Source organism: Cyprinodon tularosa, unplaced genomic scaffold, assembly GCF_016077235.1.
Source record: "Cyprinodon tularosa strain WSP-4 unplaced genomic scaffold, ASM1607723v1 ctg543, whole genome shotgun sequence".
Lineage (NCBI taxonomy): Eukaryota > Metazoa > Chordata > Actinopteri > Cyprinodontiformes > Cyprinodontidae > Cyprinodon > Cyprinodon tularosa.
The window spans coordinates 152250-165111 of NW_024039278.1; the positions used below are offsets into that span (position 1 = coordinate 152250).

Below are 12862 nucleotides of genomic sequence, written 5' to 3' on the forward strand. Positions count from 1 at the left end.
TCGAGTGGTCTTGTGGCCACGATGTTGATGAGTGGAGCAGCTTTATCGGGCAGGGTCTTACGTCGTATGCAACGGTTGCAGGTTCTGACTTTATTTTCCACCTCGGTTGACATTTTGGGCCAATAGAATCGCTTCCGGACAAGATCTAGCATGCGCTCTGTGCCCATATGGCCCATGTCGTCGCGGAGGCTCTTTAGGACTACGAATCTCAGGGCTTCAGGGAGTACAATCTGGTAGTGAGTCTGAGCACCCTCTTGTCGCCTGCGATACAAAACACCATTTGAGACCTCCAGTTTGTTCCACTCCCTCAATAAGAGACCAAGCTCAGGAAGTTATTTCCTTAAGGATGGTGGGGGTGTCTCTCCAGACTCCAATAGCCTAAGGACTTCACCAACGCAGGGATCAGCATTTTGTTTGTCTCTTAGTTCAGCTGATGTTAGAGGGGGGATGACAGGTAGACCACCAAGCTGATCCTCCTCTTCAAAGCTTTGAGGGTGAGCCTTTGGGTGGTGGGCAAGTGACACAACCATGATGGTGCTGGTTGACGTTTCCCCAGGGTGATTGTTGATCGCTTCGTGGACCATGTGCTTCTCACAGATGGCTTTGATGGTGCTGTCATTCAAGTGTGCATAATCTTCTGACATGTGTCTTTTTGTGAATTGTTGTATCCTCTCTAACTCTTTTTGTGATGATGTGTCATCAGCTACTCTGCCATGAGGGCGTCTGGACAGTCCGTCCGCGTCCTGATTCTGCTTACCGGCTCTGTACTGTAGCTGGAAATCGAACGTCGACAGAGCGGCCAACCATCTGTAGCTCGTGGCATCAAGCTTAGCTGAGGTAAGAATGTATGTTAATGGGTTACTATCTGTGACAGCAAGGAATGTGTTACCGTACAGGTAATCCTGAAAGTTCTCTGTTACTGCCCACTTAAGGGCAAGAAATTCTAACTTGTGAGCAGGATACCTGGACTCACACTTCGACAGACCTCGGCTTGCATAAGCAATAACATGCTTCTGTCCCTGTTGCTCCTGGTAGAGAGCAGCACCGAGGCCCAAAGTGCTTACATCTGTATGTAAAATGTAGGAGAGCTTGGGGTCAGCAAACCCAAGGATGGGAGCGGTTGTCAGCTTTTCTATTATAGTGTTGAATGCTGTTTGGCAAGCAAGCATCCATCTATTACCAAAGTCGTCCTTTGGATTGAAATACTTCTCAGAGTTCGCTGTGGTTTTAGCGTGCTTACTTAGCGGTGGATAGCCAGCAGTGAGCTCGTTTAGTGGTTTCACAATCTTTGAGTAGTCTTTAATGAACCGGCGGTAGTAACCGCAGAAACCCAGGAAGGTTCTTAGTTCCTTCAAGTTGTTTGGTTTTGGCCAGATTTTTAATGCTGCTACTTTGTCAGGATCGGTCTCAATGCCTTTTTCAGACACAATGTGGCCAAGGTACTTTACAGAAGTTTGGTAGAACTTATTTTTCCCTGGTGACAGTTTCAAGCCAAACTCTTTCAATCGGTTGAGCACGTTCATCAACCTTTCCTCATGCTCCTCCAATGTAGAGGAGAAGATGATGAGGTCATCCAGAAAAACTAGGGCTTGCTTCAAGTTCAACTCTCCCATACAACGCTCCATAAGTCTCTGGAACGTGCTAGGGGCGTTGGTTATCCCCTGAGGCATCCTGTTGAATTCAAAGAATCCTAGAGGGCAGACGAATGCAGTTTTGTGTTTGTCTGCTTCCTCCATCTCTATTTGATAGAAGCCTGATTTGAGATCGAGCACCGAGAACCACTTGGACCCGGTCAATGCTGAGAAGGACTCTTTCAGATTTGGTAAGGCATATGAATCCTTTACTGTTTGTGTGTTCAATTTTCTGTAATCTATGCAGAGTCTGACACTGCCATCCTTTTTCCCGACGACTACGATCGGCGAGGAAAAAGGTGACTCTGATTCACGGATGACTTCTGCATCGAGGAGTTGCTGGAGATGGGTACGCACAGCCTCTATGTCCTGCGGATGTATAGGTCTTGGCCTATGTTTGAATGGTGTCTCATCACTGAGAGTTATATGGTGTCTGATTTTGTCAGTGCGGCCAAAGTCAAGCTCGTGCATTGCAAACACCTCCGGCATGGAGTTCAATTTCTCTGTTATCCTCTCTTTCCACTCGTTGGGTATAGGAGAATCAGTAAAGTCAAAGTCGAGATTTGGTTTTTGGTCAGGTTTTGCAGGAGAATCTGAGTCAGGGGTCTTAACAGGTCGAACACTTCTGACAGCGTGTATCTCTGCTATCACAGCCTTTGGGGACAGGGTGATGTCATGCTCTGATTCGTTTTTGAGCGTGACTGGTATGCAGCATGATGGCTTTGGTGGTAGACTTACCAGGCTATCTGTCACCAGGATGCCACCAGGCAGGGATGATGACTTTGGTGACTCTACCATCACCCACTTTCCAACATCAGATATTCTGCAGCTCACTGATCCTTGAAGGACTTTAATCTGTCCAGCTGAAATGGTCTCAAAGTCTCTACTATGAAGCCTCACCTCTCCCAGGTTAGACTCAAAAGACTGTTTTTTACAGATTTCAAGGGTCTTTAAGACAACTTTGTAGCCATAAGGAAGAGACTCAAAGTTCTGAGGTACAATCTCTGCATACTTCTCATAGAGAACATCCAAAGTATTTGTGCCTATAAGCACTGATGACAACGTGGAGCGCATGTCAGGTACAACCAAGACCAGTGTAGGTACTTAGATGTCGACTCCAAGCAAGCTCTTAGGGAATCTGATGGTGGCCTCAACATAGCCAAGGTAAGGGACGCTTTGACCGTTGGCTCCTTCCACTTCAAGCAAGTCGTTCAAGGAGTTGAGAGGCAAGTTAGACAGGTTCTCTAGATAGAAAGAGTTGGGGACCGTTGTTACTTGGGAGCCTGAATCCAACAAGCAACGACAGTCTTTGTCAGCTATGATAACTTGTGCGGTGCACTTGGCCCCAATCAGACCTTTTGGCAAAGTCACTGACTGTCTTTGTGTATGCGAGTACACATGGGCTCTGTGCATCTTCTTTTTGGGACACTTTGCCTGTGTTCCAGTTCCCGTTTGTCCCACAACCGGAACTGGATCTAGTTTAAAGGATCAGGCTTTGAAGCTCCATGTTGACTGTCCCATGCTAACTGCTTTTCCTTTAACTGCTTCCTCTTCTCAGCCACAAGAGATGGATTCGGCTCACTCTCACATTGAGGCTTAATGTGCCCATCCTCTCCACATCTAAAGCAATACCAGGGCTTTGGTCTATTGCTTGTGCTGATGTTTGTGTCTCGGCTGTGGGTCTGCAGCCTTTGAGATGTGTGAGTGATAGGTGGGGAATGTGTGTTAGCTGTTTGGGGAGCTAGTGGTCTGGCGGCTGATTTAGCTTTTCTACTGTCTTTCTGTGTGATACGTGTGAGCTGGGACTGTAGATCAGCTAGTTGTTTCTTTAAGTCTTGGATTTCAAACCTGTCATCAGGAGCTGGCTGAAATGAGCTACACTCTTCTTCACCCTGCACATAAACACCTTGATAATGAGAGGACACTCTTGGTTTTGAAATATTAAAGTGCTGTTTCATGTGTGAAGCTTTGGAAGAATGTTTATCTTCTGCTGTGCGGAGTAACAGGAGAAGTTCAGCAAAGATAGGTGGATTCTGCTTCTTTTGTTCTAGCTGGAGTTCAGCTATCAAGATGTTATCCCAGCAGCCTCTTACAAACTGCCTGAGAAGATGCCGATCAAGGTCGCTTGCAGTTACATCTCCCCTTCTGAGGGTGGTGCTCAGCATCACCTGCAGCCGTTGTAGATAAGCTGAAGGTTTCTCACCATTATCCTGCATTGTATTAAGATACTTTGCAAAAAGGTCATCTCCATCCTCGACTGTGCTGAAAGCAGAGTCCAAGATCTCCAAGTATGCACTAAGAGGAGAATCCGGTGTCAGGTGCTTCACAATATCAATGGCGGGTGATAAGAGACTTTCAAGAAGCTTCCGTGACTTGTAAATATCAGACTGTGATGTGTCTTTAAGAAGAAGTTCCACATTGGATCGCCATGTCTCATAATCCACTTCACTGTTGGGACGTGGGACACATCCAGAGAAGGGTCTGAGTCTCAAGGAAGTGTGCACCTGCAGAGCAGAGTCTTCATTTCTCACTATGTGCTCAACAATAACTTTGTATGTCAGGTGGATTGACGTCAGAAAGTTTCAAAGCGGGCTGTGTCTTTTCTTTAGATGGTGTCAATGGTGGAGACCAATGATGTTTAACATGCTGCTCATGCTGCTGCGGGGCCATGCTGGGCAGGGGGCTTACTTGTGCAGCATTTTCAGGGGCATGTTGCTCTGGGGTATCAGGTGAGCTCAGCTCTGCATCTTCATCTTGGAGCTCTGAATGATCTAGATCGACAGTCTCACCGATGAGGGAGAGCTCTTCTCTGAAGACAGCTGCAAAGTCTTTACCAGTCCGTTTTGCAATGTCCTTTAACTCTGAAAGGTAAGTCTGTGTAGCTGTTTTGCTAGCTACAGGTGTGTAAACATTGGCTAATGCTCTGATGTGGTAAGTGACATCAGTATTAGCTTTACTGTTAAGTCTGTAAGGCAGTGAAGGTAAGAGAGATTGCATAGCTATACCATACACATACTCTACGATAACCTGCTTGGCCGACTCTGGTTCAGTGAGAACTACTGGAATTACCCTTTGAATGGAACCACATTGTTTCAGGAAGTCACTTAGTTCGTCATCTGTTTCTGTATCGGTTATACCGCTAACTATGACTGAATTAGGGATTTTTACACTGCTGGTTTCAACGACATCCATTTTTTTTCCCTTCTTTCTCCTCCCTTAACACTGATAACAATATTATTTATGGTCTCTGGTTTCTAGTTTTAATGCTTTAAGCCACTCCTGGCTGGCTCGCCAAGTTGTAGCACCGGTATCACACCACTAACTGCGCCACTAGACCAGTTCTATGCTCTAAGGAGTGGGGAGCAAAATAATAGCACCAGAGACCGCTGCTTAAGTGAAAATGGCCGGCAATTTAATGAATGCAAAACACACATAAAATACAATACATGAAACCAAAAATACTCTGCAGATTCTTAATAATGAGGTAAGTATAAATTGGGAGGAAAAGGGAGAAGGAAAAAAAAAGAATATATCACTCTTTCTTTTTGCTCTTTAGTTCACCTAGGTCAGGGGTGCTCGAGTCCAGTCCTCAAGAGCTACCATCCTGTAACTTTTAGATGAATCTCTTCTCTAACACACCTTGAAAGGCTCAATCCCCTCATTTAGCCAAATAGAGGCATGATAACGAGCCACTCATTTGATTCAGGTGTGTTAAAAATGGGGTGCAACAAAATGTTGCAGGATAGTAGCTTTTGAGGACTGGACTTGAGCACCCCTGACCTAGGTTATTTTAATTAGACTAATTTGGATTAATTAGACCAGTATCTTTTTCATAGGTTGCACCTATTTTAAGATTTAAATTTTTCCTGAGTTAACTCCTTTCCTTTCTTTTACAGGTTGCAAAATACCTTCAAACACATTTAAATCAAGTGGACCACAATTACTCAAATCACATTCAGAAAATAAACATATGAAAATCAAAGTATGGCACTTTAAATTCAAGTTCAAGTCCAAATGTAAATATAGGCACTCAGTTCGACGAAAAGAATCAGTTTGATTCAGTCCAAAAAAAATAATAATTCAGTCAGTCTTCAGTTATTTTCTGTTCAGTTCAGTTCAAACTAGTTTCTGATATCCCTACCGCCCTGGCAGGGGATTACCACACGCGGGAAAGTCCCTCCCTCATGCAATGTAGAAGATGAATTGAAGGTCTAGGTCTGGCTCGCCATCTTGAATCCCGTCTGTGAATGTGCACGCCGCACATGGCAGACTAATCCTCACTCCGACCAAGCTTCCAACCGAACAAAAAACCTGACCTGTGTAACAGGCCAAAAACACAATAAAACTCTTTTTAAATATTCAAATTATACCAATAAATTCTTCTTCATAAACTTCATATATTAACTGAATAACAGTTAATAACTCTCCACCAACAGAAAAATTACAAAACGATGAAAATACAGAAAAATAAACACAAAACTCACCAAAACCGATATGGCTTAGTTCTCATAAAATCCTCGTCAGTTCCCGACCAGGTAAATTATGTTTTGTTTTACAAAAATATTAACTTTTTTTCTGTTAATTAATCACCGCTCTTTTTTTCTCCGATTCCTCCTCTGCTCTCTCCTTCGGGTCTGCGTACTGCAGCGTCACCCAGACACTGCACCTGTAACGCTGGTTTCTTAAAGGGACAGCGACGTTATTTTCTGTCTACAGACTTTTAACCAACTATTTATCCCTATTTATGTTAGATCCCTATTTATGTTAGATCCCTATTTATGTTAGATTTTAACATGGGTTACACATGGGTCGTGCACGCTAACCACTGAGCTACTGAAGCACATCTGTAAGATAGAATTTTTAATTATGGACGATTATGTTGCCATCCCAGCAGATGTTACTGCTGCGATTGTTTCAGAATATAAAGGTTTTAAATCTTGAAAATTGTTTCATATTTAGTAATACACTAGCCTCCCACACCCTTCGCTTTGGACATGCCGTTACCCCGGGCAACCCCATAGCATTTCTTGTCAGAGTCTCGCTGTTGACACTTCACAAAAGAAGCACAGGTGAAAGTTAACATCAAGGGCAGCTGCTAAATTAATGTCTATAAACTGATTTTGAATCACCTGGGGGAGACAATCAAAAACCATATTCCATTTTCAGTGAAAAAAAATTTCCGTCTACAACCAGGCCCTGATTCCCTGCTGTGTCGCGTTTTCATTGAGAAGTTCAGCTTGTTTCAACTTCAGAGATCACTGCTCCTCTCTCTCCATGCAGTGCTGCTGTTTGACAACACCTAAGCTCTATCTAGTGTCATGAGGCGAGAGCAGAGCAATGGTTTGCATAGGAATTCTATGTGATTCAACTGCATTCGCCTTGGACACCATTTCCGGCCTGAACGCACAATTAGAGGTCCCATATTATGCAAATTTCACATTATAAACATTTTAAGTAATAGTCATACATGCCCAGAAGCCTGTGTCTGAGGTTAACAAATAAAAAGAAAAAAAAACTTTGCTTCTCTCACTGTTCTTCTCCACCTCTTTGCTAATGTGTGCTCAAAATGCTCTGTCTGAACATCATGCCCTTTATTATGTCATACTGGTAAAAAGGGGTCTCCATAGCTGTCGTTAGTAGCCCATCAGTCAAGCTCCAGCCTTCATCTAACTTCTTTTTTCCCCACTTTTACGATATTTTTATGAACTCTGACTGGTTGTCATGGTTGCAGGTTGTGGGGGTGCAGCCTTCGGGAGGACATTGGAGTGGAAAGCCGAAACACCTCTTCCAGAGGAGGTCTGAATAAAGAGCTTGGTGGTAAAGGCTATCCACCTAAGCTGAGAGGAATTTTCTGCACAAATGGCAAAACCATGAACTTGTTAATATTTCCTTTTATTTTCAAATAAAAAATAGAATAATATGGGGCCTTTAAGGGAAACTAATATTCCGAACCAATTAAAAGAAAAATGTTTTAAAGAGAGCAAGATGAATGGCTATTATCTCCATTTAGGTGATGATAGGTTGTTGGAAAAAAATCCTACTGAAATGCTTATGTTTTTGTTTTTCCACCAATATTCACAAAAACAAAATAACAGCAAAAAACAACAATAACTTGTTTGTGTCATGATTGGTTCAGAGAGGCCCAATATGCAGAACACCACGGGGAACAGGGAAAAGGTTCAAAAGAGTTTATTGAAAATTGCACAAGAAAAGAGTCAGGTACTGGTTCACGTCTGGGGATCTGGTTCACAGGATATTGAAAGGGAGACAGTTCAGTTAGCCACGTAGCAGAAGAATGTGGAGATGTTATCTTCTGAGATCTACCTTGAAGAATCCGGGTTTGGCTTTGAGAGAGGCACTGTTGGGTCCAGAGACTGTTTGATTCAGCAGAGTTCAGTTTCAGCTTCAGCATCTTGCATCTAACATTTGGACAGACCTTGGTTTTCCAGCTCTTAGTCCAGAGCAGCATGGGAATCCAGAGAAGGGTCTTCAGGTTTGGCTCAGAGGGCAGGCTCGACAGGTTAAGCTCATCCAGAGCTTACAGGACAAAAACAGGTTTCCTGTAGGCAGAGACAAAAAGGCAATTAGAATCCAACTAGGAGACTAGAAACAACAAAGAATTCACAGAGGTAGTGAGGCTCAGGTGCTAACCAAACTGGATAAACACTGCGGCGTTGATGCGAGGTCTGAGGGCTGCTTATATGGTGGAGGATCCTCCTGATGACGAGATGGGCTTCAGGTGTGTCGAAGGCTCAGCTCAGGAGGATCCACAGCAAACTCTGCTGGAGGCAGGTGGTACAGCTCCAGATCCCAACAGTACCCCCCCCTCAACGACCGCCTCTTAGCGGTCCAGAAGACGTCGATGGGAGGGATCGCTCGTACTCCTCGATGAGGGACGGGTCGAGGATGTAGGAACCAGGAACCCACTGGCGATCCTCCGGACCGTAGCCCTCCCAGTCGATGAGGTACTGCCAGCCACGACCTCGCCGACGGGAGTCCACGATCCGGCGGACGGTGAAAGCCGGATGTCCATCGACTTCCAGGGCGGGTGGAGGGGAGTCGGACGGAGGGCACAAAGAGCTGGAGATCACAGGCTTGATCTGTGAGACGTGGAATGTGGGATGAATGCGAAGAGTCGGAGGAAGTTGCAGTCGGATGGCTGATGGGTTAATGACCTGGGAAATCCTGTAGGGGCCAATGAATCTGGGAGAGAGTTTACGGGACATCCCCTTGAGGGGAATGTCCCGAGTGGAGAGCCATACCTCCTGACCGACGGAGTAAACTGGAGCAGGGCGTCTTTTAGAGTCGGCGAAACGTTTAGTGGTTTCCATGGAACGGTTGAGGGTGGCTATGGTGTCTCTCCAGATGCGATGACTGCGGCGGATGTGGTGGTTGACTGATTTGACCGAAATCTCTCTCTCGTCTGCGGGGAAAAGTGGAGGTTGGTAACCAAGACTGACCTGGAAAGGTGACTGGCCGGTGGAAGCTGACTTTAGAGAGTTGTGAGCATATTCGATCCATGGGAGGAGTTGGCTCCAGTCGGTGGGATTACTGGAGGTCAGACAACGAAGGGAGGATTCGAGCTGTTGATTCATTCTTTCCGTTTGGCCATTGGACTGTGGGTGATAATCTGAGGTGAGAGATGATTTGCAGTTAAGGGCTGAGCAAAAAGCCTTCCAAACCTGAGAGATGAATTGTGGTCCACGGTCGGAAAGAATCTCCTGAGGGATGCCATGTAGACGGAAAACGTGTTTTATAAGGAGCTGGGCGGTCTGAAAAGCTGTAGGAAGCTTCCTGAGGGGTACAAGATGGCAGGACTTGGAAAATCGGTCAACAATGGTGAGAATTGTGGACATACCTCAAGAAATGGGAAGACCAGTAACGAAGTCAATTGCGATGTGAGACCAGGGACGAGAAGGAATAGGAAGTGGATGCAACAGGCCAGAAGGAGGTTGATGTGTGGACTTATTTCTGGCGCAGGTAGAACAGGCCAGCACATACTCCTTAACATCTCTGTGCAGGGTGGGCCACCAGAAACGTCTTGAAATGAGGTTGATGGTTCTACTCACCCCCGGATGAGCGGCAAATTTGGCATTGTGCATCCACTGAATTAGGCAAGACCTGACTGAAGAAGGAACATAAGACTTGTTTGGGGGACCGTTACCTGGGTCAGGTTCTGAAGCCAGGGCAGAGTTTATTAGATCGGTGATCTCCCAGGTAACCACCCCAACAGTGCAGGAAGCGGGTAGAACAGGCTCAGGCGTCTCGGATTGATCAGTGGAATAAAGACGAGAGAGAGAATCGGGTTTGATGTTCTTGGATCCGGGTCTGTAAGAGATGATGAGATTGAATCGAGAGAAAAATAGTGACCACCTTGACTGTCGAGGATTGGCCTGTTTGGCGGATTGGATATAGGCAAGGTTCTTATGATCTGTCCAAACAAGAACCGGGTGTTCTGCCCCCTCAAGCCAATGTCTCCACTCCTCTAATGCCAATTTGATGGCCAGTAGTTCGCGGTCACCAACGTCGTAATTTTGCTCAGCAGAGGAAAGTCTACGGGAGAAGAAAGCACATGGGTGAACTCTTTGGTCTGAATCGAGTCTCTGAGATAAGACAGCACCAACTCCTGAGTCGGAAGCGTCGACTTCGAGGATGAATTGTTTTGATGAATCAGGCTGGATTAACACTGGAGCTCTGGAAAACAACATCTTTAGTTTGTCAAAAGCAGTTTGTGCCTCGGGGGACCATTGGAAGGTTCTCTTGACTGAAGTAAGAGAGGTTAGAGGTTGAGCTGTCTGACTATAATTCCTGATGAATCGTCGATATAAGTTAGCAAAACCCAGAATCTCTGCAGCTGTTTGCGGTTTTCGGGAACCGGCCACTCCAAAACTGCCTTTATCTTATCCTCAGATGGCTTAACCTGTCCGCCCTCGAGCACAAACCCCAAAAAGGTGACTGAAGGTTGGTGAAACTCGCATTTTTTGGCTTTGACGAAAAGTTTATTCTCTAGGAGTCTTTGTAAGACCAGGCGGACATGTTTCTTGTGTTCTGTGAGGTCCTTGGAGTAAATGAGAATGTCAGCAATGTAGATAAAAACAAACACGTTCAAAAAATCTCTGAGAACGTCATTGACTAAGCCTTGAAAACACGCAGGAGCGTTTGTTAGACCAAAGGGCATGACTAAATACTCGAATTGACCCAGAGGGGTCTTAAAGGCAGTCTCCCATTCATCGCCATCTCTGATTCTGAGAAGGTGATAGGCGTTCCTTAAGTCGAGCTTAGTAAAGACAGTGGCGCCTTGAACTGGTTCGAATGCAGAAGCGAGTAGAGGAAGTGGGTACTTATTCTTAACTGTGATTTGGTTCAAACCTCTGTAGTCGATACATGGTCTAAGTGATCCATCCTTTTTACCCACAAAAAAGAAGCCTGCTCCTAACGGAGATGAAGAGGGGCGGATTATTCCAGCAGCTAGTGACTCATTTATATATTTTTCCATTGTCTCCCGTTCGGGTTTGGAGATATTATAAAGTCTACTGCCGGGTAGAGGAGCTCCTGGTAATAGCTCGATAGCACAGTCGTATGGTCTGTGAGGTGGAAGGGACGTAGCACTGACCTTACTGAAGACAGGAGCCAGATCATGGTACTCTGGAGGAACAGAAGTAAGGTCAGGAGAGTCCATCTCCCCCCCACCTCTAGGAGATCTTACAGCGGGGGCTGCTGAACGAAGACACGTCTCATGGCATGAGGTCGACCAGGACTCAATATGACGATCGGTCCAGTTTATATGGGGGTTATGTCGTTCCAGCCACTCAAATCCCAAAACCAATGGAGAACATGCAGAGGGAAAAACAAAGAAAGATAAGGTTTCTCGATGGTTACCTGAGACCAACAGCTCGAGGGGTTGTGTTTGGTGGGTAACTTGGTGAAGCTTCTTTCCATCAATCGCGGAGACACAGAGAGGCTGGGTTAGTGGAACAGTTTCAATCTGTAGCTGTTCAACCAAATTAGAGTCAATCAGGTTCCTTTCACAGCCTGAATCGATGAATGCAGATAAAGTGAGGTTTTGGTCAGCAAAAAACAACGTGGCTGGAAGTAATAGGCGAGGAGATTTCTCAGAAATAACATGGCCCGTCAGACTCCTCAGATCCTCTGACGGGCCCCGGCTTTTGATTTAGCTGGGTATGAGGCAATGAAATGGCCACTCTCACCACAGTAGATGCACAGCTTGCTCCTGACACACCTTAACCTTTCCTCTGGAGTTAGCCTTGTATGTCCAACCTGCATGGGTTCGGCCTCCACTTCAACCGCATGAGAGGCCTGAACTGGCAACGGGAGAGATTGGATCTTAGATCTTGGCTTAGAAAAAGGTTCTGTGGAAGAGGAGAAGGCAGGTGCATTGTTAGAGGCAGAAACAGAACTTAAAGGACCATGATTCTTTGGTTTAGAGCTATTTCTGGCTCGAATCCTATTATCCAGCCTGATTGTCAGGCGGATTAATTCCTCGAGGGTGGCGGGTTCGTCAAGGGTTGCAAGCTCATCCTTTATGTTTTCGTTGAGAGCCTCAAAAAATGCAGTCTTTAGAGCACATTGGTTCCAACCGGAAGCTGCGGCTTTAACCCGGAAGTTAATGGAGAATTCAGCTACAGAAGAATTTCCTTGTCTTAGTTTCAAAAGAGCTCGAGAATCAACAGTTTGATCTGTTTCCTGGTTGAAGACTTGTGAAAACTCAGAAATAAAGTCGGAGTATTGGCAACTAAGGCTTTCGTCGGAAGAAAACCTAGCCTGCGCCCATTCCAGGGCTCTTCCGGTCAATTGAGACAAAATAAATGATATTTTCTTGTAATCAGTGGGAAAACTGCCAGGGGAATTTTTGAAGATTAATATACATTGAAATAAAAATCCTTTACAGTCACTAATGTTACCTGAAAACTTTTCAGGGAAGCTAGGTCGGAACTCTGACGATGACGTCACCGCTGGTGACCTCGAAGGAGGAACTGGACCCGGAAATGGTTGTGCTAGCGGAGTGGCGTTAGCATTGCTCAATCTGTTAGCGAGGCTTTGAATCATTTGATTTTGCCTTTCGATGTAGGTGTTTAACTCACATAGAGCTTGGGCGTTCCCATAAATCTGAGCATCTCGCTCCTCCAAATGGCGCTGGAGATGGTCTGCTGGGCCTTGTGTTTGGCCGCAGTGTTCTATCATGATTGGTTCAGAGAGGCCCAATATGCAGA

The 12862-nt window shown here is 45.4% G+C and overlaps 1 long non-coding RNA gene across 1 annotated transcript; it reads right to left on the reverse strand.

Annotated features, from left to right (window-relative positions):
• Positions 1-5021: 5021 nt before the first annotated feature.
• Positions 5022-5669, reverse strand: LOC119796329. The gene is made up of 2 exons (XR_005282450.1): positions 5412-5669; positions 5022-5192 (listed from the first exon to the last, which is right to left on the reverse strand). It is a non-coding gene; the product is annotated as an uncharacterized LOC119796329 (long non-coding RNA).
• Positions 5670-12862: the final 7193 nt, after the last annotated feature.